Genomic DNA, 27,771 nt, shown 5'->3' with positions numbered 1-27,771 from the left:
TGTCTTGTGTAAAAAAAAAAAAAAGCCCACTATGGAAGGCCCGATTCCCAAGGTGTAATGGGTTGACTTCCTTTTTTGGTAGCTCCATCTGTCAACCTTATCAAGCCCACCTGAGTCCTGTGTTTGAAGCATGATAACTGACCCTATGATAAGACCACTGGCCAAAATAAAAGAAGCTGGAGTGAAGATCACGTCAGGCGCCTGAGACTGCAGGTGGCTAGCCAGGATTGCGGGAGAGCAGCTGGGTGAGGCCTGCTGGCTGGCTTCCAGGCTGCAAGCACTTTGCTGATTAGGGCCTGAGCACCTGGCAGCTCCACCTATTGTTAGGTCAGGCTGCAGGCGCTTTCCCTCCTGGCTAATTCTCCCAGATCTGCTCCCGCCACTGCAACGTGCTGTGTTTCTGCTCCCTTGCCCTTTGCTACGAACAGCAGATTTTCCTCACTGTATTTGCTCTTTCCCTTTTGTTGTTTATTCGCTGGCCAGTCTCTGCGAGCCTCCAATAAACGGGTAAGGCCAACACTTTGCGGCTCCGCAGTTCCTCTGCCATCTGCCCGTATCCGGCGTGGACCCACCTGGCCTGGGCCCCATGCATCACAACGCCCATGTGACCGCTGCTGCCAAGTGCTCTGCCCCTCCAAGCAGGTTCCTTCGGGCCCCACCTAAACGGAGAGGACCCAGACTGAGCCGGCCACCGCCCTAACCGTGAGTGAATTAACATCTATGTCATTTAGCTTGCTATGAGTGTCCTACATTAAGTTACAACAGGCTACAGGGAGGAAAGGAGAGACAGGAGAGGTTAATGAGTTAGCAACAGCCGGGCAAAAGCACCAGAGGGTGCTTACATTCCTGAATGTGTGGCGAATGTTGAATTAGCGTCCAGGTGGCTATTTCTGAGATTATCTAGGGAGACCAGCCAGGGGCCACCTGGCCACCAGGCGCCTCTTGCTCCTTTCTGATGCAAACACTTTCCTGACTTTTGCCCACACACAATTCAGAAACATCAAGTACTTCCCTCTTAGGGACAGTTCACCTATTCCAGAACTTTTTCCCCTTTCACCTTTTCCCACCTCCCCCCTTACCTACAGCTAAAGTAAAAAAAAATTTTAAATAACTTATGTCTTTCTTTTCCAAACTGTCTCCATGAGAACACCGTCAGCTTCAGGAGGGCTGACATTTCTTCTCCAGCCTATCTCCCCCGCTGGGGCTGGGGTGATCGCACACCCCAGGACCTAGGTTTTCTCCAGCATGCATTTGGCTCAGGAAAGCCTTTCTGCAAAACAGCATGGTTCGTTTAACAAATGTAACTGTTTTCATGGAAAGGACAGGGATAGTCCTAACTTTCTGTCTAGTAGAACTGGTGTGAGAGGAGAGATGATACAGCTATAGAGCTGAGAGGCAAAGTCCGTTCTACATACATTTCCATTTCCTAGTTCTCAGCATCTTCAAGGCCAGATTCAATTTTAACATCACAAAGGCACTGTGGCTTTTTTGGGTTTTTTTTTAATTTTGTTTAGAAAATTATCTTTAACATGGTGACACTGATCAATAAAAATACATAGGTTTCAGGTAAGCATTTCTATAGCATTTGAACTGTTGATTGTGTTGTATATCCATCACCCAAAGTCAAATTATTTTCCATCACTGTAAGGTTGGTGGATAATGGGGGGATGGTCACGTGGGGAACCCAGACCCGAGAACTTTGACTAGGACTGCCCACAACCAAGCGTGCCAAAAGAGGTTTTACAGGAACCCTTTGGAAAAAAGCGACCAACCATCTGCCAGCCAGTGAGATTTCACCACGTCATATTAGCCCGACTTCCCTAGAGGACCCCTTTAAATATCTCCCATGCGGTTTAATCCGTGCAACTTCCCTGACCTCCATCTTTCTTTGTTTGGGGCCAGGGAACCTTGTTGGGCGGGATGCACTGTACTCAATAAAGCCTTTTGCAATTTCACACTTGGTGGTTCTGGCCCCTTCATTCCTTCTTGGCCGGGGAAAAATACCTTACAATCACCTTATGTTTGTCCCTCTTTACACACTTCCCCCTACTCCCTCCCCCACGACCCTTTCCTCTGGTGACCACTTACTTCACTTTTATCTATGTCCTTGAGTCTCAGTTTTATATCCCACTTGTGTGTGAAATTACACAGTTCTTAGCTTTCTCTGACTTCCTCATTTCACTCAGTGTAATGTTCTCAGGGTCCATCCATGTTGTCGTAGATGGCAGTATGCCATCGTTTCTGATGGCTGAGTGGTATCCCATTATACTTATGTACCATGTCTTCTTTTTTCTCCATTGAGGGACACTTGGGTTGTTTCTGTTGTCTTGACCACTGTGATTAATGTTGTGATGAATATGGGGGTGCATGTGTCTTTATGTACCAGTGTTTTTAAGTTTTGTGGGTAGATTCCCAGTAGAGGGATTGCTGGGTCATATGGTAGTTCTAGTCTCAGTTTTTTGAGGAACCACCATACTTTCTTCCATAGTGGTTGTAATACTTTACATCCCCACCAACAGTGAATGAGGGTTCCTTTTTCTCCACAGCCTCTCCAGCACTTGTTATTGCCTGTCTTGTTGATAATAGCTAATCTAACAGGTGTGAGGTGGTATCTCATTGTAGTTTTGATTTGAATTTCTTAAATAGCTAATGAAGATGAGCATCTTTTCATATATTTGTAGGCCATTTGTATTTCTTCCTGGGAGAAGTGTCTGTTCAGGTCCTCTTCCCATTTTTTTATTGGATTGTTTGCTTATTTGTTGTTGAGCTTTGTGAGTTCATTATATATTTTGGATATTAACCCCTTATCAGAGCTGTTGTTTGCAAATCTCATCTCCCATTTAGTTGGCTGTCTATTTGTTTTGTTGACAGTTTCTTTTGCTGTACAGAAGCTTTTTAGTTTGATGTAGTCCCAGTCATTTATTTTTGGCTTTATTTCCCTTGCCTTTGGGGTCAAATTCATAAATTGTTCTCTACAGCCAAGGTCCATGAGCTTAGTACCTATGTTTCCTTCTATGTAATTTATTGTTTCAGATCTTATATTTAGGTCTTGGATCCATTTTGAATTATTTTTTGTGCAGGGAGACAGCACTTTTGTTTTTTAAATGGTTTGAGTCTTTACAAAGATTAAGACAAAAATGTCTTTGGCTATAACAGTGAATAAAATGTTAATCTGTAAAAGTCCTGTGTTCTATCCCAGGACATATACTTGGCAATTGTCATTGTCCCATATTTTAATACAGTTCCCAGCAGGTTTTGAAACTGTGAGCTTGGTGCCTGTGGTCAAATCACTGGCTATGATATAATTCCGTTTCTGTTATTTTAATGAAGTTCATGAGTTAAAAGTTGTCCTCACCTTGTTTTCATCATTCCATATGGACTTTTATTTTTCAACATAGTTTGTTTTTTTTTTTGTTTTTACAGAGACAGAGAGAAGGATAGATAGGGACAGACAGACAGAAACGGAGAGAGATGAGAAGCATCAATCAATCATCAGTTTTTCATTGCGACACCTTAGTTGTTCATTGATTGCTTTCTCATATGTGCCTTGACTGCAGGCCTTCAGCAGACCGAGTAACCCCTTGCTCAAGCCAGCGACCTTGGGTCTAAGCTGGTGGGCTTTGCTCAAACCAGATGAGCCCATGCTCAAGTTGGTGACCTCGGGGTCTCGTACCTGGGTCCTCCGTGTCCCAGTCCAACGCTCTATCCACTCTGCCACCGCCCAGTCAGGCTCAACATAGTTTTGAAAAACAGTTTAGTGTCATTTGAGAAATTTCTCTGTACCCATTTACAAGGACAGTGCCCAGTTTTATTCCAGGTATAAAACAACAACAACAACAAAAACTATTGCATGTTTGCAATAAACATATCTAGAAAATAAAAAATGTCAATACAGTATAGAAACTTTTAATATTTGGTAATAACCTTCTAAATCAGCTCCCTACCTCCCTCTACCCAACTAGGGGTCTTCATGCTACAACCAAACATCCAGTGCCCACCATCGATGAAACGTGACTCTAAAATCAGACAGGAGCTCCCTGGTTTCTACAGGATGAGCTTACGTTTCTTTTCTGATGCTTGTTGCCCTTCCTCTTGAGTCTGAACTCCCTTGTCCAGACACACTGAGCCCCACTCAAGTCACAGAGATGCTTATTGTCCTCTGTGCATACGGCTCACTGTTCCCCCAGATCCAGCCTGTCTGCCTGTTTTTTTTCGTTCTCTGCCTTCGGGCCAACCTCACTTATGAAGAAATGCTAACATTCAACCCCACGTTTCCCAAAAGTTCTCTGTTCAACACACTCAGTGGGATAGTTTCAAATCTGTGCATCTGTAGAGTAATGATACTAAATACGCATCGATCTTGTGAAATTTTCTATCTCTGAGATGCCTTCTTGTTTCAAATATTTTGTCTTCCTGAAGATGTTGATACTGTGCTAATTATCATATTTTATATCTCCTGAAGACAGGAGTCATGTATTTTACATCTCTACCATATTTCTCTACCATGTTGGTTCCATTACCAATAATTTGTTCCTGAAATTTGCTGAGTAGCAGAGGTTCATGGGCAGCACCTCTTGTTTCTTTCAGAAAGATTTCATCCAAATGAAATCATTGGCATTATAACTTGACTTGAACATTTACTTTTACAAAATTGAATGTACTTTTTGTTTTTTCATTTCTTATTCCTAAAATTGTTATTTTACCAGTGTTCTGTCTGGACAGGTATAATGATATAAATGTTTCCTAAGGAATTATTACATGTCAAAAAAAACACTATTATGAATAAGTCCTGAAGATGGCATCAAGTTCAGTGATATATGTCAATTATACCTTAATCTTCATACAAAAAGATGGCACCAAGCTAATAAAATCAAGCACTATCAAAGGGGACATTATTTGAATCAGATACATAATCCAGGTTGGGGCAAGAGGAGGTTTACTGTTGTGAGTACATGGAACACAGAGTTTACTCTTATATTATTACTTATTCTTTAAACTTTTTAAAATGTTTATTTTATTAATTTTAGAGAGAGGAAAAAGAAGGGAGCAACTGGGATAGGAACATCAATTTGTTCCTGTCTGTGCCCTGACCAGAGGTCAAACGGGCAACCTCTGTGCTTTGGGATGATGCTCTTGCCAACCAAGTTATCTGACCAGGGCCGTATTAGTATTTATTAATTATTGTATTGTTTTGCATACATGCAAGCATAAACTTACTTTTGCCCCATCCATATTTACTTTTATGTGACATTCTCAACTTAAACCTTAACACATTCACTGTTAAATTCCATAATTGATTAAACTTTGCAAAAGGTATCAAAAGAAATACCTTTAGGTCCCATTGCTATGAGTTACTTTTACCTCAAAAAAAAGAATTCGGACTTTGTCTACTTCAAAGCCTGAGGAGAGAGATTTATAAAGACTGCCATGTGGTGTTTCAGGATGTAAAGTAAAGAATTCACCCATGAAAATGGAAGGGGTGGCTTGGGACAGGTCTCAGAGAGTATAAAGAGACCACAGACTTGGTGGGGGGGATTTCATTCTCAAAATTAAATATGAAAAAATTATGTTTGCCCATGTTCGTCATTGTCTTAGAACTCAGAGTTAAAAAGTAATCAATCTTCTTTTGGCTGTTACCATCTAGCATAGCAATTTACAACAAATAAGCAAATAATATATGGTATAAATGAAAACAGCATGTTTAAGCCCACTTTGAGCCAGAAAAATGGAGCTATACAGTATCAACAAATATTTACACACAGGGGAAAAAAGAAAGAGGTAATAGTTTAGTGTAGTTATGTCAAGAAAGCATGAGCCCCTCCCTTCCCCCCCCAAAAAAAGTGAGTTGGTTTCTTCCTTACAGATAATAAGGACTATGGAATACATTCACTTCCCCTTTTTGCCTTCTTGACAATAAACTCAGAAGCCAAGTGTAATTTCTTTCTTCAACACTGTTTATAGTGGTGGGCAAAAGTAGGTTTTCTAGTTTTGAGTATGTAAAGCACGGAGTTAATTCTTGTGTTACTGTTTATTAATTATTGAATTATTTATTTGTATTAAAACTATGAACCTACTCTTGCCCACCTCTGTATAATTTGTCTGAACTCAAAACATAATTAGAAGGAAACCTAGGAGACAAAAGAAGTTTGTATGAAAGGCGGCCGAGCCAGGCTAGAAATAATTGGCTCCAAAACAAACATTCCAGGTCTGTTATCAGTCAGGGTTAGCTGAAAGGGTGTTATCCGCTTCTGTAGGAACCTCAAATATAACTCTTTAATCATAGCGCCTTATTCTTTGGTTTCTTGGTGTTGTAAACATCAAAAAAAAAAAAAGGCTTATGCAGCTTTCTCTCCCCCAAAAGAAGTTGAACCAGGATGCAATAGGTGAATGTTCAACTACTCCCTATCTTAAAAGTCATGATCAATGTGAAACAAACCTACAAATCAATATGCAACATATCCTCATGATCTCAATCAAGAAATACAGTGTATAATTAGCATAATATGTTTTACTTATTCCAAGTTTTCTAATAGGAAGCTATTTATGTCTTTCTCATGATAAACGGTGACATCTACAAATTAGAATGATCCTGTACCACTACTGAAGATATCTTATCCCATGCCATCCACCTGGATTCACAGCACTGAAGTTGAACAAAGCATACCAGAGGGTATAACTTCAAATTCATGTCAGTGGTCCTACTCTGCGAATGAGCATGAATTACTTGTCTTCTTCTGTGCTCTATGTTGTCTACGTACAGTTGCAACAAACTGGTTTCCCTTCAAAGAAAATTTAAAGTAAATGAATATAAAGTATAAAATAATATGTCCTCCACTTATGCTCTGTTCAGAGGGGCCTGTGTTCTGATTAAGTGTGAAGACCACCATGATCCTATCACCTGTCACTCATGTGCCAGGGAATCAAAAATCAAAGTGTTTGCTTAAATTCAAGTCCCTGTGTCTTTCTTCAAAACCAACGGACCTCAGCGTAACCCTGGGTTATTAGAAAACCTTCCAGAAAAGCATTCTCTTTGCTCTCAGTGTTGACTCTTGACTTAAAAGGTAACTTGTCAGCAAATGGCCGTCCAATAGTGCATAAATACCACCAGGATAATATTAGAACCAACGGTAGAAACAAAGCCAAGGAGTGCACCTCTGCCTCTTACTAACACTCCCGTTTTCTCTGCACACAAACACACTTACTACCTTCCCAGGTGTGCAAGTGACATTTCTCTGTCTTCTGATGCCTTGTGCGCATGCAGGTTGGAAGGTGAAATGATTAAATGTCAATGATAGGACGAAACCCGTGTTTCTTTTATCCACTCTCCCATGGCTGCATCCGAATGGAACATCGTTGTGCTGCCTTACATGTTATTTTGAGTTTCTAGGGGTGTTTAACTGTTCCACTGATTTTGAATTATGTTTTTAAAGCAGCCTCAGTAAGGAGAAGGTTGAGCACCTTTTATCAGGTAAATTAAGCAAGAGCGCACCTGAATAACCTGGATGTAGATACTCGCCTATACGTATGAACAGTAGCCTGCTTGGAAAGAATTGCCGATGATTCAACGGCATGACTATGAGTCCATAGCAGCCTTTGAGCAGCAAACTCACAGCCAAACGGAACACATGAAAGGGCCTTCAATCTGAATGGCAATTTTCAAGTGACTTTTCCACCATCTTTCATTTTAAAAACCAAACCACCTGACTTAAACATAAAGAACACACGAGCAACACGCTGGTCAAGGCATCCACCGTGAAGTCAACAATCACGTGATTGAATTTATGGCTCTGAGCACAGAGCACACAACCATGAACGTGGCAGAAGTGACACCTGGATCAATATGTGGTCCGGATTGAAGCCCTCCAGAATATATCAGTCTCATCGTCCTCTTAGCTCAAATGACCACAAAGAGTGTACTGTGGGGGTAGGTGCCTGTTTGCAGAGGCACTTTATGATTTTTGAAGTGTGGTAAACCAAACTTACAGACACATCTTGTCAGGCAAGAAAAAACATTTTATTGGACACAATAAAAATACATTTGCCATCGCTTCTCGGCCTTTTGGCTAAGATCAAGTGTAGTAAAAATACATTTGCCATTTACTAGGGAAGGGGAAAACACAAGATACATATTTTCAAATTCCTGATCGTATTCTTGTTCTCATCTATTTAGCCAAACAATTTTGATGAACATCATAATCCCAACATAGGAAGTGTTTACTGTGTTACCAGGTCGTGGTGCTCTTAATATTTTAATTTCATCTTCACCGCATCCTTGCAAGAGAGGAAATGTTACTAGTTAACAAAACAGGAAGTCAGGGCTCAGAGAAGTTCACTTTGTTACTGTAGTCCTCAGCAGAGCTGGGAGTGGTGTCCAACTGTGCCTAACTGTAAACGTGGTTGAGTTAGTCTGCTAGGGCTGTGGTAACGAATTGCCACAGACCAGGGCATAAACAACTAGAAATCGTTTTCTCACAGTTTCTGGAGGCTGGAAGCCCAAGCTCAGGGTGTTGGCGGCCACGGCTGATGGGCTTCTCCCGAGGCTTCTGTCCTTGACTTGCAGATAGCTGCCTCCTTGCTGGGTCCTCCCTTGATCTTCCCTCTGTTTGCACCAATGCTAGTGTGGCTTCCTCTTCTGATGAGTCCATTCATCATATTGGATCATGGCCCTCTCCCCTCATCTACCCTCATTTAACCTTAATTGCCCCTTTAAAAACCTATTATCTCCAAATGGAATCACTTTGGCCATAGGGCTTCAACATACGAACTGGTTGGGGAAGGCGGGTGGAAGGGAGTTTACAATTCAGTCCATATCAGCAGAGTTGTTGTTTTCTTAACTCTGCACAAGGTGCTGACCCAGGAAGTGAGTGCTTTCTGGTGTCGCATGCCTCACTCTGTGCTGGGAGCTTCTGACATACAAACTGCTAACCACGGACTCTGTCATCCAAAGGTCGGCCTGTGCGGGCACCAAAGCAGACAGCGTGCTGAGAAAGACGAGCACAAAATGCCCCGAGAGCCTTGACCTTGATCGGATTCATTCACATAATTTGGGGGGGCTGGGTGGGGTATAATTGTGCTGATGACCTAAAACAGGGCCTGCCCGCATTGGGGGTGTTTGAACAGACCTCTCAAACACATGACTTTATGCTGAAGGTTATATTTGGTTAGCTACCTTCTTGGTTTAACGCAGGGGTAGTCAACCTTTTTATACCTACCGCCCACTTCTTCTGTATCTCTGTTAGTAGTAAAATTTTCTAACTGCCCACTGGTTCCACAGTAATGGTGATTTATAAAGTAGAGAAGTAACTTTATTTTATAAAATTTATAAAGCAGAGTTACAGCAAGTTAAAGCATATAATAATACTTACTTACCAAGTACTTTATGTCGGATTTTTGCTAAGTTTGGCAGAATAAATCTTTATAAAACAAATTACTATAGTTAAATCTAGCTTTTTATTTATACTTTGGTTGCTTCGCTAGCGCCCACCATGAAAGCTGGAACACCCACTAGTAGGTGGTAGGAACCAGGCTGACTACCACTGGTTTAATGGTAAGACCTCTTTTCCCTGTTAGCCCTAATGTTGGTACTGACTCTAGGTGTAGAGACAGGCAGTGTAGGAGGTATTGGTCTGTGACAAATGGCGAAAGGGAAGCTCTCGTTATTGTCATTTCAGGGCATCTCTTAGTTTCCAGGCCAACCGCAGTGCACACATCATCAAAGCCCCTGCTGGTGAGCCTTAATGCACTGAACTCGACAGAACTTTCTCCCATGATAGCCTACATGCTTCCTTTTGCTTGGAGCATTTACCTTAAAAACGTGATTACAATTTTTAACGAGCAATTCTTTCTCTGCCCCTTTGGAATGCATACAAGTTTCCTGAAAAAACTCTCATTAGTTTAGGACCCAGAGAATGTCTTTCTCAAGGACTTCCCAGCCACCTGCCTGAGATATGACCACCTAAGGGCAATAGTATGCCCATCTCCCAGGCCCTGGGGAAAGGCAGGGCCTCGGGTCAGGGGACACCTGGATTCAAGGTGACAGCTACCTCCTTTCACAAGGATACCTGTCCTTTGCAGGAGGCCAGTAGAAACCATCAATGATTCACCTCCAGGCCAGCTCTGGGAAGCGCTCCAGACTTGTTTCAGGGGAGGGGTTTCATGTCTCCTCTGTCTTCATGACTGTTAAACTTGATCTGCTGCATTTCTTGTACTGATCATGGACTGAGAGACGCAAAATTGACTTTTTCCTTCAATTCAATAGCCAAATGGTCTGGGTTTAAGAGGGCCAGTTCTACAGTGCACAGCCTTGGGCAGCAGTTGGGTCACTCCCCCAAAGTCACAAATGTCAAAAAGCAAAGGTGTAGTTATCAGATTCAAATCCAGGTTTTAAACAAAACTTAAAAGTTTTATCATGATTGGTATAGATGACAAAGTAAACCTGAGTCACCTGCAGGCTCATCTGGAAATAAAGTTATCACTAATCTCTTCAAAAAAAAGCACATTATATTAAAAAATATATAATTGTACTTTATTATGTTCCCTATAATATATTTTTAACCTATAATAAGGACATTCAGACCAACAAAAACCAGTAAAAAAAAAAAAAAACTATTGTAATGGCATAACATCTTATTGTTTGTTTCACTTTTAATGATAATCTTTCTCCCAAAGTTGTTGAATCTCTCTTGCTCGTAAACAGAGATCTTACCTCATCAATCGACATGCCATGCCTCAGTTTGGGAAAATTGTCCTTAAAAACAAAAACAAAAAAATAAATCTCTCTATATAGTTGAAGTCCATTAATTGCACAAACAAAAACTAAGAAAACAGTGGTGCCTTGAGATACGAACAGACCAACATACGAATTTTTTTTAAGATACAAGATGCAACTTGGTCTGTACTTTTGTTCGAGATCCGAGTGAAATTCGAGCTAAGAGTCGTGATTTGCTGCTGTGAGTTGGTGCATGGGTCCAGTATCAGAAGTTTGATATACATGTTGACTGACTTATGAGCTCGGTTATAGAATGAATTAAATTTGTATCTCAAGGTACCACTGTATTTACAAATAAGTTTCTATGACCCAGACCTATTTGACTCTAGGTTTCCAAAGACGTAGCATAGCATGACTTAACACATTACACTCTAGCAGGAATGGGAAGCAGAGTAAGAGGTGACCAAACTCTCGGAGGGTTCAGTTTATTACTTCCATCAGCAGCAAAACATTGTAGAGCACTGTTCTTTCATTTTAAAGGTGCCCCTTGGGTGCTGCCCCCCTCCTAACCATTTTAGGTGGTTGTCCTTACCTCAGATGCATCTAGTGAGGTCCCCCGAAAGTGCTTTTCCTACTCACTGTCTCTACTTCCTCACCTCCCCCCCCCTTTTTTTTTGCATTTCTCCAAAATGAGAAGCAGAGGGGAGGCAGACAGACTCCTGCATGCACCCAACCAGGATCCACCCAGCATGCCCACCAGAGGGCGATGCTCTGCCCATCTGGGGCATTGCTCCGTTGTAACTGGAGCCATCCTAGCACCTGAGGCAGAGGCCATGGAGCCATCCTCAGCACCTGGGCCAACTTTGCTCAGATGGAGCCTTGGCGGGCGGTGGGGGGGGACAGAGAGGACGGAGAGAGGGAAGGGTTGAGAAGCAGATGGGCACTTCTTCTGTGTGCCCTGGCCAGGAATTGAACCCAGGACTTCCACACACCGGCCGACGCTCTACCACTGAGCCAACCGGCCAGGGCTCCCCATTCTTTATTTAACTAGTCTCCACAGACATTTGTCTCTGCTATTTGCCAGAAATACTGTTTGTCTAGCCAAATCTATGGTCCAGTATTTGTTCACATAGTTCCAAGCTCCCTTTCATCTTGAGTGAGTAATCACACCCCCCACCTAACATGATTTTGGTTTGCAGGGTGCCATCTTCCCAGGGTTTTTTCCTCCTCTTCCCGTTCCTTCCTCTCTCATTCTCCTTTGTCCCCTCACCCTGCTGCCCTCTCGGGGACACCCTGCCTGGTCCTCTGTGCTGCCTGCCCACAGTCGTTTCCTCGCCATCCTCATTAAGTGCTGGTTTTCTGCGCCACCCACATGCTGAAGAGGCTTACCTTGCATGTCTAGCTCATGATGTCCTCCGTGAGTTCAAGGCCCCCTTGCCTCACCACCTGCTACTCTTGATCTCCCCAAGTTGTCAAACAGGCAGCTTCTGTTTAATACATCTAAAATGCACTAAATGAATAACTCATTTGCTCATTGTGGGTAGCTTCATCCTATGTCTATTGCAATTCTTTTTTTTTCTATCTATTTTTTTTTTTGACAGATTCAGAGAGAGAGAGAGATAGGGACAGACAGGGGTGGAGAGGGATGAGAAGCATCAATTTTTCATTGTGGCACTTTAGTTGTTCATTGATTGCTTTCTCATATCTGCCTTGACTGTGGAGCTACAGCAGACCGAGTAACCCCTTTCTCAAGCCAGTGACCTTAAGTCAAAGCTGAGAGCTTCGCTCAAACCAGATGAACCTGCGCTCAAGCTGGCGACCTTGGGGTCTCGAACCTGAGTCCTCCGCGTCCCAGTCCAACACTCTATCCACTGTGCCACCGCCTGGTCAGGCTATTGCAATTCTTTTTAATATGTCCCTCTGAACTAGGAAGACTGAGAGGCTACCAGTGAGTTTGTCCAGGATCCTGACCATCCAGTTTTCCTCTATCAATTAAGGTCTGCCGAATGGATATTCTTCCACAAGGTTTGGCTTGAAAATGGGGTCGTCTAAAGCCTGTGCAGGCTCAGCCCACCACAAAGGATGCACCTTTCTGACTGCATGGCTTCCTGCTGCGGGGGTGGGAGCCTCCTCGGTCATGGCAGAGGAAGTGCGACTCAGTGTCGATGGTTTGCATAGTGCCATCGTTGGGGTCCTTGCTCGGAACAGCTGTCCTAACCTCCTTACTTACATAGCAGTTCCTGCCTCCACCCTTCCCCATCTATTACCGTAGTCTGCCTCCTTTTCCTTTATCTGTCCCTACAGGGAAGCATGGTCTTGCTTCTGTTTACATGTCTATTTCCTGTCTTCTCCATTAGGAACATCAGTGCCACCAGAGCACGAATTTCTCTTCTTCCTTCTTCTTCGCCCAGCATCTTGTCCTCAGCAAAGAACCATGGTCACTCTGCTTGCAGGAAGACTCCAATGTCTATCCTGAATAAATTAATGAACAAATGGGTGAATGACAATTTTGAGACAGAACATATGTAAGTCATTGCTTCCAGGAGTAACAGTCAGTGTTAACCTTTCTCTTAGTCAATAAAGAGCCTCGAACATTCATAGTGACTATTGAAAAGTTAGGTCAGTTACTGTTCCTCCCCACATGCAGAGGGACACTGTTTGGGGGTGATCCAGACATGGTAGCTGTGCTTTTTTTGTGGCAAAAGAAATAGAAGAAGAAGGAGGATGTGTAACATTTAGACATCAGACACTTAGAAGGACTTTTAAAACTCACTGCAACAAAGAAGGACGTTGAAAATGGAGAGAAGGGGAAACTCCTGGCATACATCAGGAGCCCGGTGAAATGTACAGGGGATGGCAAAAGTAGGTTCACAGTTGTTGGTATGGAAAAAGATATAACACAAGAATCGCCTCTGTGTTTTGGGTACTCACAACTGTAAACCTAGTTTTGTCCACTCCTGCATTTCGTGTGCTGTCAACACCAGGGTTACAAGTCAGGAAGGGAAGAATGGCCTCCAAAACCTGAAAGTTAGAAATGGATTTCTGAAACATAAACATCTTCTGAATAGACCACAGTTGGCAAATCTTGGGTGTTGCTGGTCTCTTGAAATAAAATGTGACATGCTTTGGCAGTCATGCTAATTGCTCTCACTGCTGCTCCCTTCACCATCAAAGGATTTGTACTAGCAACGTCTGTAAATGATTTCCCTGGTACAGGAATGATCCCTGCAGGGTTCTCTCATGCAGCAGAATAAGCCGGACTAGGTCCTGCTCTTCTCCTCTTCCTCATCCCATCCTTTCTCTGTTCTCCGGTTTCCTCGGCGATTGCTGCTTGCTTTTTCACTCTGATACACCTTTGTGGTGGTTTCAGAGGCTGGACTGAAAAACGATGGAAACCGTCATCAATGAACTAGAAGGGTAGGCAAGATTCCAAGAATACCATCTTTCCAATTGTAATAATATTTTCTGTATATTACCATTTTTAATTTCCAACACACTTTCAATGTAAGTCATCGTGCTTAAAGTCTCAACACCACCACCACTTCTCATAAGGTGAGAAAAACAGATTTTATTATTTTTGTATTATAGAAGCAACACCTTTGGCATCGAAAGACATACTCATTGTGGTTCTGAGAAAAAGCAGACTTGTGAATCTGTCGGTTTTCACTTGCTCAAACACCGGTTTAGGTTTTTTCTTTCAGCTTTTGTTTCAAAATATGAGATTTAAGATAATGATCTTAATCTAAGTATTCCCCTAGGTGAATCAGAAAAGAAAATAATTATTCTAGAATAAACCACTCCTTTTTAAAAATGCATGGAATCTTGTTTTCTAGTTTTACTGAGGTGCAGTAGCTATAAACACCTGCACGTGTTTATCATAGACAATGTAAAGAATTTGGACATATGCATACACCCATGATACTAGCATCACAACCAAATGTGTAGATCAAATTTTCAGTGTAAAGATATTTTTAAATTATAGCAGCAGGTCCATTGATCTAGTAAGGGCTTCACCAGGCATTACTGAAAAGCAGTGAAGGAACAGTCCACCATCTTACTGTCCAGATCATCTATTATAGCGCCATCTCTACCCAAGGCCATCTCTACCAGTGGTCCTTGTCTTACGCGATAGCCAACGTCTGTAAAAATATCTGCCTTACTTTCCACCCACTTTTCCTAGTTTTATCTTCAACTTGGTGCTCAAATGCTCTTCCTTTTCGCAGTTAGGTAGCTAGTTAGGAGCAGATGATACCCCGAGGACCACAAACAAGCCCGGGTCTCTGAGGAAACTTTGCTCCCTTCACTGCTGGAGGGTTTCTTAGAATACAATTGGTCCTAAAGGAAATCGTTCTGAAAGGCTCCTGTTGGCAGAGACATGTTGTGGACCCTGGAGAGTATCTGGGTCACAGTATACACACTCACCTTCAGCAGTCCTGCAAGGTGGGCAGCTGGGCTGGCACCAGGGCATCTCTGCTCTAGAAGATTCTATGGATGCTGTCTCACTCAGTAGTCAAACAACACTCTGTCTCTTCTGTGGCCAGTTTTCATAAATCAATTATGAGAAGCTAGAAAAGTTTCCACAAACGTCCCGCTGGAGTGGTACTTTTGAAATGTGCTTTCCTGGTCATTTCAACAGTGAACTGACCTCGTGGCCTTCAGGAAAGTGTCCTTACTCAGGTCTGCGCTGCAGTGCTGCAGGGTATGTTAAACAGGGTGGTCATTAATTAGCACTGCAGTACGCATAGTCACTCAGATGTCCTCGTCAGAATCTAAGTGTCCGTGACAGGCATACAGAGAAAAAAAAAAGAACAAGACTCTGCCTTCATTGAAACAAACAAACAAAAATTGGCATCTTCTCTATAATTTGATATTTCACTTACAGCTTCCTGTAGGCTGGAGAGGAATTGGGATAGTTTAGGTATCCTTACAGCTATAGCTAATAAAATCTCTCAGGTACTTCCTCTAACCATCCTCTGTCTCAACACTCCCATGTGTCAAGATTCAGAGTGGTTTTATATTATTTCTGGAACATTTCTTTAACCCCGTCCATGCTGGTAGTGAGTTCAGAGAACAGCTGTTGGGATTCCATAAGCCTAACATCTGATCCACCACACCCCTGACTTTGTCCTTTTCAGAGGTAACCAATAAGGTCAGTTGTATCGAAAGTCTTTTCACGACTCTGTGTGCCTGTTGAAAAGCTCTTGATTGGTGGAGCTGGACTTGATCTTGCACTGGCGCTGGACCAAGCCCTGTCCTAGGAAACAGGGCTCCTTACCTTTGTTGTAGACAGGAGGCTACATGTGGGATCGGCATGTGGACAGAACCTCCAAAACGTTTTGTTTGTTTTGAAAATAAAAGAATATTACTTACAAATCATACAATCTAGTTATAACCCTCTTGAGACATTTCTTCAAATCAAAATGTTACTGCAGAAATAAGACATTTCTGTCACTTCAGGCTATCTTTGTAGAAGTCATAACTAAATGCTTAATTAAGGTCTAGTAAAATGTATACAATTAGAATGATGTAAAAATAAGTGCTTTCTATGGTTCAGCAATAGGCATGATAAGGAATTATTTTGTGACCAAGTTCAACCAAATTTGGTGTAATTATTGGTAGCCTTGGGCGGAAAGAGGAGAAAATAAGCAAGACTCTGAGATAAAGCAGTAATGCCGGTGTGTGTGTGTGTGTGTGTGTGTGTGTGTGTACACATACATCTATGCTGGGCTATAAGACATGACATCTAAGCCTGATCTGGGGGAAATGGGAGCCTTCCAATAGCCTGACCACACTTCTCCTATCTTCCTGACTCTCATGGTTAAGGTTCCCAAGCAATTCTTGGCATGGGGATCAATGACAGTGCCTACTTATCCCTAAGTAGTGAGTTCAATTCCTGGCCTGCCCAGATAACTGTTCAAACAAACCAATCACCTCCTCAAAAGGCATCTCAGCCTCTCAACACAACAAAGCCTGCCTCCCACATTCCAGCTTGTACACCCTGCCCCTGAATGCACCCCTTGTGTGAGACCGTGCCCCTCCATGCCCTGTAGTGTCCTCCTCCCTCTCCTGCCTGTGAATATATGTGTCAGCCTCTTCTGCCTAAGGCCATTGTCATGTGTTTGGCCACCCCAGGACAGGAATCTTTTCCTCACCAAATGCGTGAAAAGGAAGCTACTCACACATACATATCTCCTTACACTATGTTGGTAAATTTATATTTTACAGATTGTTACTAATTCATGATGCTCTCCTTTGTTCTTAGTTTGGAATTGCACCTCATGAAAGATTTCTGTCTTGGGAAAATCTTTGTGGTCCTTTAACAAAAACTAGTATGGCCACACAGAAGTGTACCGGCCAAATGGACTGAGTGATGATCTTTAGAATTGTTTCAAGATGGATTAAGTGATAAGAGACTGAGGAGAAATGTCCTGTTCTAAAAATAATTGAGCATACCTATAATGATGGATAAGTAGATAATTTGCAATGAGCACTTCATAGAGCTTCTGTCTAAGCAATTTCCTAGCAATAAACTTGCCTTATCCATTATATAATGGAGTGTATCCTCAATTCTGTGTAAAATGAACTAGTCTCAGGTTCAAATGTAAATAGGCAGAAAAGATTGAGTTGGAGTGTTTTCAAGTGGGCCAGAAAATCCCCTTTGAACCAACATTTCTTTCTATGTTGACATAAAGCCTAAAATTTCCACCATGGCATCTTATTCCTTTTAAATGAATCACTCAGGAAAAAAACTGTAATCAAAGAATTTTGTTATCTAGTATAAGCAGTGGGTTTTTTTAAATTTATTGTTCAAAACTAAGTGCAGCATTCTCTGGGCAAGCGATTAAAGATATTGTAGAAGCATTTAATGTCAGTCAGAAAAATAAGAAAGGATATCATCCATTCAGCATGGCTGGCTAATATGAGGATACTTTCTGTTTCCCTGCAACAGTGAGGTGAAGGCCAGGGACTTGCTGATGTCACAAGGGGAAGACTGCTAAGGACAAAGGCCACTTCTTTATGGAGGACACATTCTACATACACTTCTCACAAAAATTAGGGGATGTTTTATCACTTCATATTCATTTTTGAAATATCCTTTAATGTTTGTGAGCAGTATAATTGCTCCTGGGAATTTTCACAAGTTATTTGAAGTCCACTTTGTTTTAATACATGACAATATTAATCTCACTGTTATTTGTGAAGGTCAAAGAAATAATGTATGTAAGATACCCTGTCCAAAGCATGCTTCCCAGTAAGTTCTCAGTAAATGATGGCTATTTTGTAGCTTTTAATATCTATTATTGCCACTCAAGGAATGTTAAAAAAAATGAGCTTTATTATTCTTTCTAAAATTTAATTATTCTTGTTATTTTTTTCTTTCCTTATAGTAGAAGGCAAATCTATGTATTATCTGTTTATACTTACATTTTTCTATTTCTTTTTTGTCTAATCTATTAATTATGCTTGACCTGTGGTGATGTGGTTGATAAAGCATCCACCTGGAATGCTGAGATTTCTAGTTCAAAACTCTGGGCTTGCCCGGTCAAGGCACATATGAGAAGCAACTACTCTGCTCTCCCCTCCACCCTCTCTCTCTCCTTTCCTCTGTCTAAAATAAATAAATAAAATCTTTTAAAATATTTTCAAATATATATATATATTTATGTTTAAGTATTTTATTTATTTTACATAAATGTCTAGACCTTGAGCCCCCTCTTCAGCATGTGCTCTCTTCCAATATGGCGTCTGGGTGAGAAGTTACGCAAAGAAGAGCTCCTTTGCTCCACCCCTTCTCATTCTTTACTTCCATGCATTTCAGTGTCAGCCTGAAATGTGTGACTTTCCACTTCCTGTACTTTTTTGTCTATGCTTCGTTTTTTGAGCTATTCCTTTTAGCTCCAAAAGTGTGGCTTTCAGAATGATTCTCTTATTGAAAAAGTTAGTGAGCATTGGGAATCAGGGTTCATAAGTGGCATCTCTGGTCAGAACAAAGGAATTCTTTTGAAGTCTGTGACCCTAACTCTCACAGCCTTGCCAGGGTGGAGGGCTGAAGGATAACAGGATATGAGAAAGGAAAACTAGAAGACAACAAATTAGTATTTGCCTAATTCGTCCCTGTTGCAAATATTAATGCTCATCAATAATGATGATCTTCACATATACTCCCGGGGGGGAGGGGAATGAAACCTGTTCGCTGTGTATGTAAGTGTGATGACTCCACTTGAAAAGCCTCAAGTCACTGTCCTTCAAACGAGCAGTCAGGTTTCATTCTGTAACCAGTAACAAAATAAAACTTTTAAAAGCCTCGTTGTGTCAATGAATCACAAATTTCTCACTCCAGATGGTCTTAAGTCATAGCCTGCCAATACCTGCACTATTTACATATGACAGCAGATGAAATTAGCACGCGTTGGCACTTTGCATTGTCAAGTGTTAATTTGCTAGACATTCGCAATCTTCCTTGTGCTTACTGTAGAATAGCAGCTGTTTTCTTAGGTCCTGGTTTAAAAATGTGCAAATACAGTTTTTCGAGACCACAGTCATTTTTCACAGGTATCTTGGTCCCTTTTTGGAGATAGGCATATGCAAGAAGTAAGTTAGAGCAGGAAGACTTTGGGACTAGGATGCTGACTACCTGAATTCTGCTGGTGGCCATACTCAACATTTGTTGTCCACTTAGACCAGTCACTGTTTCTTGGACTTCTGCTTACTCTCTGTACACTGAAGATATTTGCTGACTTGGTGGTTCATTTTAACTCTGATGCTGTGTGATTCTGGAATTTTATTTTAAGGTTAATTTTGACTCAAGGCCAGATTTGGGTCTAAATATTCTTCCACATTTGTTTCTAAGATGTCGTTCTATTTGCAATGTAAAAAACCCTAGGCCAGTGTTCTTAGGTAAGCATGTCAAAGACATCATTATTTTTTTTGTATTTTTTTTTTTTTACTTTTTTTATTTTTCTGAAGCTAGAAACCGGGAGAGACAGTCAGACAGACTCCCGCATGCGCCCGACCGGGATCCACCCCGCACGCCCACCAGGAGGTGACGCTCTGCCCTCCAGGGCGTCGCTCTGTCGCGACCAGAGCCACTCTAGCGCCTGAGGCAGAGGCCAAGGAGCCATCCCCAGCGCCCGGGCCATCTTTGCTCCAATGGAGCCTCGGCTGCGGGAGGGGAAGAGAGAGACAGAGAAGAAGAAGAGGGGGAGGGGTGGAGAAGCAGATGGGCGCTTCCCCTGTGCGCCCTGGCCGGGAATCGAACCTGGGACCTCTGCACGCCGGGCTGATGCTCTACCACTGAGCCAACCGGCCAGGGCTATTTTTTTTTTTTATTTTACAGAGTCAGAGAGAGGAACAGATAGGGACAGACAGACAGGAACAGAGAGAGATGAGAAGCAACAATCATTAGTTTTTCGTTGAAACACCTTAGTTGTTCATTGATTGCTTTCTCATATGTGCCTTGACAGCGGGCCTTCAGCAGACCGAGCAACCCCTTACTCAAGCCAGCGACCTTGGGTCCAAGCTGGTTAGCTTTTGCTCAAACCAGATGAGCCTGTGCTCAAGCTGGCAACCTCAGGATCTTGAACCTGGATCCTCCACATCCCAGTCTGACACTCTATCCACTGCGCCACCACCAGGTCAGGCGACATCACTAAAATTTGATAGAAGTCATAGAGGCTTTCCCATGGAACTTAAAGGGCTTAGTACAAATCAAGAGAATCAAGGAACCACAAAAATCAGGACAAATCCCTCAGACATCTTGTATAGACCGCACGTTGTTTTAAATAATCTTCTGAATTTGCCATTTAGAAACTTGATATTCATTAGACTGCTATGTACATATGTCACATGATTATATGTGCAGCATTACACACACATACTCTTAGGCCAGTTGTAATTGTTAAAGGTTGGCCAGTGACAATCTTTTTTTTTTTTTTGGATTATAAATAATTTTATTTTTTTAATGGGGTGACATCAATAAATCAGGATACATATATTCAAAGATAACAACACCAGGGTATCTTGTCGTTCAATTATGATGCATACCCGTCACCCAAAGTCAGATTGTCCTCTGTCACCTTCTATCTTGTTTTCTTTGTGCCCCTCCCCCTCCCCCTTTCCCTCTCCCATTCCCCCCTCCCCCCCGTAACCACCACACTCTTATCAATGTCTCTTAGTTTCACTTTTATGTCCCACCTACGTATGGCATAATGCAGTTCCTGGTTTTTTCTGATTTACTTATTTCGCTTCGTATCATGTTATCTAGATCCCACCATTTTGCTGTAAATGTTCCGATGTCATCATTTCTTATGGCTGAGTAGTATTCCATAGTGTATATGTGCCACATCTTCTTTATCCAGTCATCTATTGACGGGCTTTTTGGTTGTTTCCATGTCCTGGCCGCTGTGAACAATGCTGCAATAAACATGGGGCTGCATGTGTCTTTACGTATCAATGTTTCTGAGTTTTTGGGGTATATACCCAGTAGAGGGATTGCTGGGTCATAAGGTATTCTATTTTCAGTTTTTTGAGGAACCACCATACTTTCTTCCATAATGGTGGTATTACTTTACATTCCCACCAACAGTGTATGAGGGTTCCTTTTTCTCCACAGCCTCTCCAACATTTGCTATTACCTGTCTTGCTAATAATAGCTAATCGAACAGGTGTGAGGTGGTATCTCATTGCTGTTTTGATTTGCATTTCTCTAATAGCTAAAGAAGATGAGCATCTTTTCATATATCTGTTGGCCATTTGTATTTCTTCCTGGGAGAAGTGTCTGTTCATGTCCTCTTCCCATTTTTTTATGGGATTGTTTGTTTGTTTGTTGTTGAGTTTTATGAGTTCTTTGTATATTTTGGATATTAAGCCCTTATCTGAGCTGTTGTTTGAAAATATCATTTCCCATTTAGTTGGCTTTCTGTTTATTTTGTTATCAGTTTCTCTTGCTGAGCAAAAACTTCTTAGTCTGATGTAGTCCCATTCATTAATTTTTGCCTTCACTTCTCTTGCCATTGCAGTCAAATTCATAAAATGCTCTTTAAAACCCAGGTCCATGAGTTGAGTACCTATGTCTTCTTCTATGTACTTAATTGTTTCAGGTCTTATGTTTAGATCTTTGATCCATTTTGAGTTAATTTTAGTACAGGGGGACAAACTGTAGTCCAGTTTCATTCTTTTGCATGTGGCTTTCCAGTTTTCCCAGCACCATTTATTGAAGAGGCTTTCTTTTCTCCATTGTGTGTTGTTGGCCCCTTTATCAAAAATTATTTGACTATATATATGTGGTTTTATTTCTGGACTTTCTATTCTGTTCCATTGGTCTGAGTGTCTATTTTTCTGCCAATACCATGCTGTTTTGATTGTCGTGGCCCTATAATAGAGTTTGAAGTCAGGTATTGTAATGCCCCCAGCTTCATTCTTTTTCTTTAGGATTGCTTTGGCTATTCGGGGTTTTTTATAGTTCCATATAAATCTGATGATTTTTTGCTCTATTTCTTTAAAAAATGTCATTGGAAGTTTCATGGGAATTGCATTGAATTTGTATATTGCTTTGGGTAATATAGCCATCTTGATTATATTTATTCTTCCTAGCCAAGAACAAGGTATATTCTTCCATCTCATTATATCTTTTTCAATTTCCCTTAACAATGGTTTATAGTTTTCATTATATAAGTCCTTTACATTCTTTGTTATGTTTATTCCTAAGTATTTTATTTTTTTTGTTGCAATCGTGAAGGGGATTATTCTTTTGAGTTCCTTCTCAGTTGTTTCATTGTTGGCATATAGAAAGGCTATTGACTTCTGAATGTTAATTTTGTATCCTGCGACCTTACTGTATTGGCTTATTGTTTCTAGTAGTCTTTTTGTGGATTCTTTGGGGTTTTCGATGTATAGGATCATATCGTCTGCAAAAAGTGATACCTTTACTTCTTCTTTTCCGATATGGATGCCTTTTATTTCTTTGTCTTGTCTGATTGCTGTGGCGAGAACCTCTAGTACCACATTAAATAAGAGTGGAGAGAGTGGACAACCCTGTCTTGTTCCTGATTTAAGGGGGAAAGACTTCAGTTTAGTGCCATTTAATATGATGTTAGCTGATGTTTTATCATATATGGCCTTTATCATGTTGAGATATTTTCCTTCTATACCCATTTTGTTGAGAGTCTTAAACATAAAATTGTGTTGTATTTTATCGAAAGCCTTTTCTGCATTTATTGATAAGATCATGTGGTTTTTGTTCTTTGTTTTGTTGATATGGTGTATTACGTTAACCGTTTTACGTATGTTGAACCATCCTTGAGATTCTGGGATGAATCCCACTTGATCATGATGTATTATTTTTTTAATATGTTGTTGTATGCGATTTGCTAGTATTTTGTTTAGTATTTTAGCATCTCTATTCATTAGAGATATTGGTCTGTAGTTTTCTCTTTTTGTGCCATCCTTGCCTGGTTTTGGTATGAGGGTTATGTTGGCCTCATAAAATGTGTTTGGAAGTATTGCTTCTTCTTCAATTTTTTGGAAGACTTTGAGTAGAATAGGAACCAAGTCTTCTTTGAATGTTTGATAAAATTCGCTGGTATAGCCGTCAGGGCCTGGACTTTTATTTTTGGGGAGGTTTTTAATGGTTTTTTCTATTTCTTCTCTACTGATTGGTCTGTTTAGGCGTTCTGCTTCTTCTTGACTCAGTCTAGGAAGGTTGTATTGTTCTAGGAATTTATCCATTTCTTCTAGGTTGTTGAATTTAGTGGCATAAAGTTTTTCATAGTATTCTACAATAATTCTTTGTATATCTACGGTGTCCGTGGTGATTTCTCCTCTTTCATTTTGGATTTTGTTTATATGAGTTCTTTCTCTTTTTTCCTTGGTAAGTCTTGCCAAGGGTTTGTCAATTTTGTTGATCTTTTCAAAGAACCAGCTCCTTGTTCTATTAATTTTTTCTATAGTTTTTCTGTTCTCTAATTCATTTATTTCTGCTCTGATTTTTATTATCTCCTTTCTTCGGCTGCTTTTGGGTTGTCTTTGTTCTTCTTTTTCTAGTTCCTTAAGGTGGGAAGTTAAGTGGTTCACTTGGGCTCTCTCTTGTTTGTTCATATATGCCTGAAGTGATATGAACTTCCCTCTTATCACTGCTTTTGCTGCATCCCATAGATTCTGATATGTCGTATTGTCATTTTCATTAGTCTGTATAAATCTTTTGATCTCTGCACTTATTTCTTCTTTGACCCATTCATTTTTTAAAAGTATGTTGTTTAGTTTCCACATTTTTGTGGGATTTTTTTCCTCTTTTTTGCAGTTGAATTCTAGTTTCAAGGCTTTATGATCAGAAAATATGCTTGGTACAACTTCAATTTTTCTGAATTTGCTGATGTTGTTTTTGTGGCCCAACATATGGTCAATTCTTGAGAATGATCCATGTACACTGGAGAAAAATGTATACTCAGTCACTTTGGGATGAAATGTCCTGTAGATGTCTATCATATCCAGGTGCTCTAGTGTTTTGTTTAAGGCCACTATGTCTTTGTTGATTCTCTGTTTGGATGACCGATCTAGAGCCGTCAGCGGTGTATTGAGGTCTCCAAGTATGATTGTATTTTTGTCAGTTTTTGTTTTAAGGTCAATAAGTAGCTGTCTTATATATTTTGGTGCTCCTTGGTTTGGTGCATATATATTAAGAATTGTTATGTCTTCTTGATTCAGTGTCCCCTTAGCCATTATGAAATGGCCATTTTTATCTCTGAGTACTTTTCCTGTCTTGTAGTCAGCATTATCTGATATGAGTATTGCTACACCTGCTTTTTTTTGGATGTTATTTGCTTGGAGTATTGTTTTCCAGCCTTTCACTTTGAATTTGTTTTTATCCTTGTTACTTAGATGAGTTTCCTGTAGGCAGCATATAGTTGGATTTTCTTTTTTAATCCATTCTGCTACTCTGTGCCTTTTTATTGGTGAGTTTAATCCGTTTACATTTAGTGTAATTATTGATACTTGTGAGTTCCCTATTGCCATTTTATATCTTGCTTTCTGTTAGTTTTGTGTCTTGTTTGATCCTTCTCTTTCGTTTTTCTATCTTTTGTTTTTATTTGGTTGTATTCCATACATCTTTCCTCTGTTGCTATCTTTTTTATCTCATGTGCTTCTGTGGTGGTTTTTTCAATGGTGGTTACCTTTGAGTAATGAAAAGGGTCCCTACCCTGTTCATTGTAGCAAACTATTTTGTGAGTACTTTTGCACTCCATCGTCCTTTGCTACTGTTAATCTCCATCTTCTCCCCCTCTTTCTTTTTGTTGTTGTCACAGTTTAAATTTGGTTTTATTGTGTTCTTCTTGGAGCTTTTACTTGTGGCTCTGTTTTTTTTTTGTTCTTTGTATCTGATTGGAGAACCCCCTTTAGTAATTCCTGGAGTAGGGGTTTTCTGATGATAAATTCCCTCATCTTTTCTGTATCTGTGAATGTTTTTATTTCTCCTTCATATTTGAAGGATAGCTTTGATGGGTATAGTATTCATGGCTGAAAGTTCCTCTCTTTCAGGACTTTAAATATTGGGGTCCACTCTCTTCTAGCTTGTAGAGTTTCTGCTGAGAAATCTGATGATAATCTAATGGGCCTTCCTTTATATGTTGTATTCTTCTTTTCCCTGGCTGCCTTGAGAATTTTTTCTTTGCTGTTGGTTTGTGTCAATTTCATTATGATATGCCTTGGAGTAGGTTTGTTGGGGTTAATAAAACTTAGTGTTCTGTTTGCTTCTTGAATTTGAGGCTTTAGTTCTTTCCACAGGCTTGGGAAGTTCTCATCTATTATTTGTTTGAGTATGTTCTCCATTCCATTTTCTCTCTCTTCTCCCTCTGATATACCTATTATTCTTATGTTATTCCTTTTGATGGAGTCCGATAATTCTTGTAGGGCTATCTCATTTTTTTTAATTTTTGAGTCTCTTTCTTCTTCTCTCTGTTGTGCCTCAAGTTGCTTGTCTTCTATTTCACTAATCCTCTCTTCTATCTGACCCGTTCTATTAGCTAAGCTTGTTACTTCGTTTTTCAGCTCGTGAATTGAGTTTTTCATCTCTGTTTGATTTGTTTTTATAGTTTCAATTTCTTTGGACATATATTCTTTGTGTTCATTGAGTTGTTTTCTGAGCTCCCTAAATTGCCTTTCTGTGTTTTCTTGTATATCTCGGAGGATTTTTAGGATTTCTATCTTGAATTCTCTGTTATTTAGCTCCAAGGTTTCCAATATATTAAATTTTTTCTCCATAGATTTTTTCCTCATCTAGCTGTGTTACCTCTCTTTCTTTTGTATCCATGATATTCGATTTTCTCTACCTTAATGGCATCTGAGGGTGGTTTTGTTGATAGTATTAATGAGATTTAATAAAGAATAAAAAGTTAAAAAAAATAAAAAATCAAAAAGAGTTGTTTTTTTTTAAAAAAATTAATAATGAAATAAAGAAAAATAAAATAATAATTTTTTAAAAAAGGAAATTATTCCCCCCCTCCTTTTTTCCTCTCCTCTCCCCTTTTTCTTGAGAAAATCTTGTGGTGAACTGTGAATTATAACAAACAATGCCTGTGATGGAGGTCCTGAATTGGGGAAAAGTAATAAGGGGGCAAAAAAAAAAAAGAAAAAAAAGGAAAAAAAAAAGGGGGGGCGGTATGGACCCACAAAAAGCAAATAAGGAAAAAATTTGGGTCAAGAATAAAATGATTTGCTTTTAGGTGTTGGTGTTGTCTAAGAGTTATGATGAGAGGAATAAGAGAACAGAAAAATGGGGGAACAAATTAAAAAAATACTATTGTATTTAGTGGAACAAGAACTAGATAAAATGGAGAGCCAGGGATGGGAGCACTGCTAGTGAGTTAAAAAGGTGAAGTAAAAAACCCCCAAAATGCCACAAACATAAGTTTGAGTCCCAGATAAGATAATTTGTTTGTTATTGAGGTTTGAATGAGAGGAGATGTAAAGGAGAAAGGAAGAAACTAATATAGAGGGAGAAAAGAAAGAGAGAGAGAGAAAAAAAGAGGGAATCAGTAAAAGAAGAAAAAAGAAAGGAGAGAGAGAGAGTTAAGGGTTTTGGAGTGCAACCCTCATAGAGAGAAAGGAAGAGGAGAAAAAAGATAATGGGAGATGTAACACTTATGGGTAGTGTAGTTCAAGGAGAGGAGAGAGTAAGACCGGCAGAGAGTTAATCGGCCAAATTGGAGGAGGAAAAAAAGTATCAAGAATGAAGATAAGAGAAACAAACGAACAAATATAATAAAATGGGATAGGTTATAAAGTCTGCAGATTATTCTTGATTTTGAGAGGTTATCTTCTTGTTTTTTCTTTTGTCTCCCTCTTCCTGGTCGGTGACTCTGTACCCCAGGTTCTGCCCCTTTGGCACGCTCAGGTAGAGGTTTGCAGTTGATAAGTCTCTATGGCAATGTCATGTATTGTGCTTTAGTCTCGTTGGGAGTCAAGGCTCATTAGCTTTCATAGGCTCCGACAGTGAGAGAGTCCGTGTTCCTGGAGCCTTTCTCCTAGTCTTTCCTTCCTCAATTAGTAGCCTGATAATCCAGCTATGGGGTTGTTGCTGCCTCTGCCTGGATAGTAAGAGGTTCAAAGAGCTGGCAACTCCCCACTCTATTTCCACTCAGCACAGGGCTCTGGGTAAGGCTCAGTCAGTCAGAGCTGCTAGCATAATCAGGCGGGCTTTCTGCCCACTCAAAGACCTCTGGCTCTGCCACTCTGTCCGGTAACACAGGTGGGCACCCACTTCCGGGGTGCTTGGAGGAAACTCTCATTCACTATCTGCGCACGCAGACCAGGATATCCGGCCAGTAGTCTCACGCTCTGAGTAAAACCCCCAACCGCATGGAAATTTGCAGCGCTGGAATTCGCTCTCGCTCCGTCCCCGTGCGCGGCTTTTGCAAGGCGCTGGGGCGGCCCGAGATTCCGCTTTTGCCCACACAAAGGCCCCTGACTCTGCCCCTCTGTGCGATAACACGGGCGCACCCTGCCGAGGCACTCGGAGGAATCGCTCACTACCTATCTGCGCACGCACACCAGGATATGAGGCCGGCCGC

The 27,771-nt window shown here is 40.8% G+C and overlaps 1 long non-coding RNA gene and 1 pseudogene across 1 annotated transcript in view; both read left to right on the top strand.

The window, feature by feature from the left end:
- Positions 1 to 351: 351 nt before the first annotated feature.
- The window catches only part of LOC136315516 (uncharacterized), a 66,721-nt gene continuing 39,301 nt past the window's right edge, over positions 352 to 27,771 (top strand). The window contains exon 1 of the long non-coding RNA XR_010727519.1: positions 352 to 702. This is a non-coding gene — a long non-coding RNA (uncharacterized lncRNA). The remainder of the gene's footprint in view (positions 703 to 27,771) is intronic.
- On the top strand, positions 8,044 to 8,194 carry LOC136315859 (U2 spliceosomal RNA; annotated as a pseudogene).

The sequence above is a fragment of the Saccopteryx bilineata genome, chromosome 11, assembly GCF_036850765.1.
Source record: "Saccopteryx bilineata isolate mSacBil1 chromosome 11, mSacBil1_pri_phased_curated, whole genome shotgun sequence".
Taxonomy (NCBI): domain Eukaryota; kingdom Metazoa; phylum Chordata; class Mammalia; order Chiroptera; family Emballonuridae; genus Saccopteryx; species Saccopteryx bilineata.
Note: the sequence above shows the minus strand (reverse complement) of the source record. Positions and strands in the feature narration are given on the sequence as shown.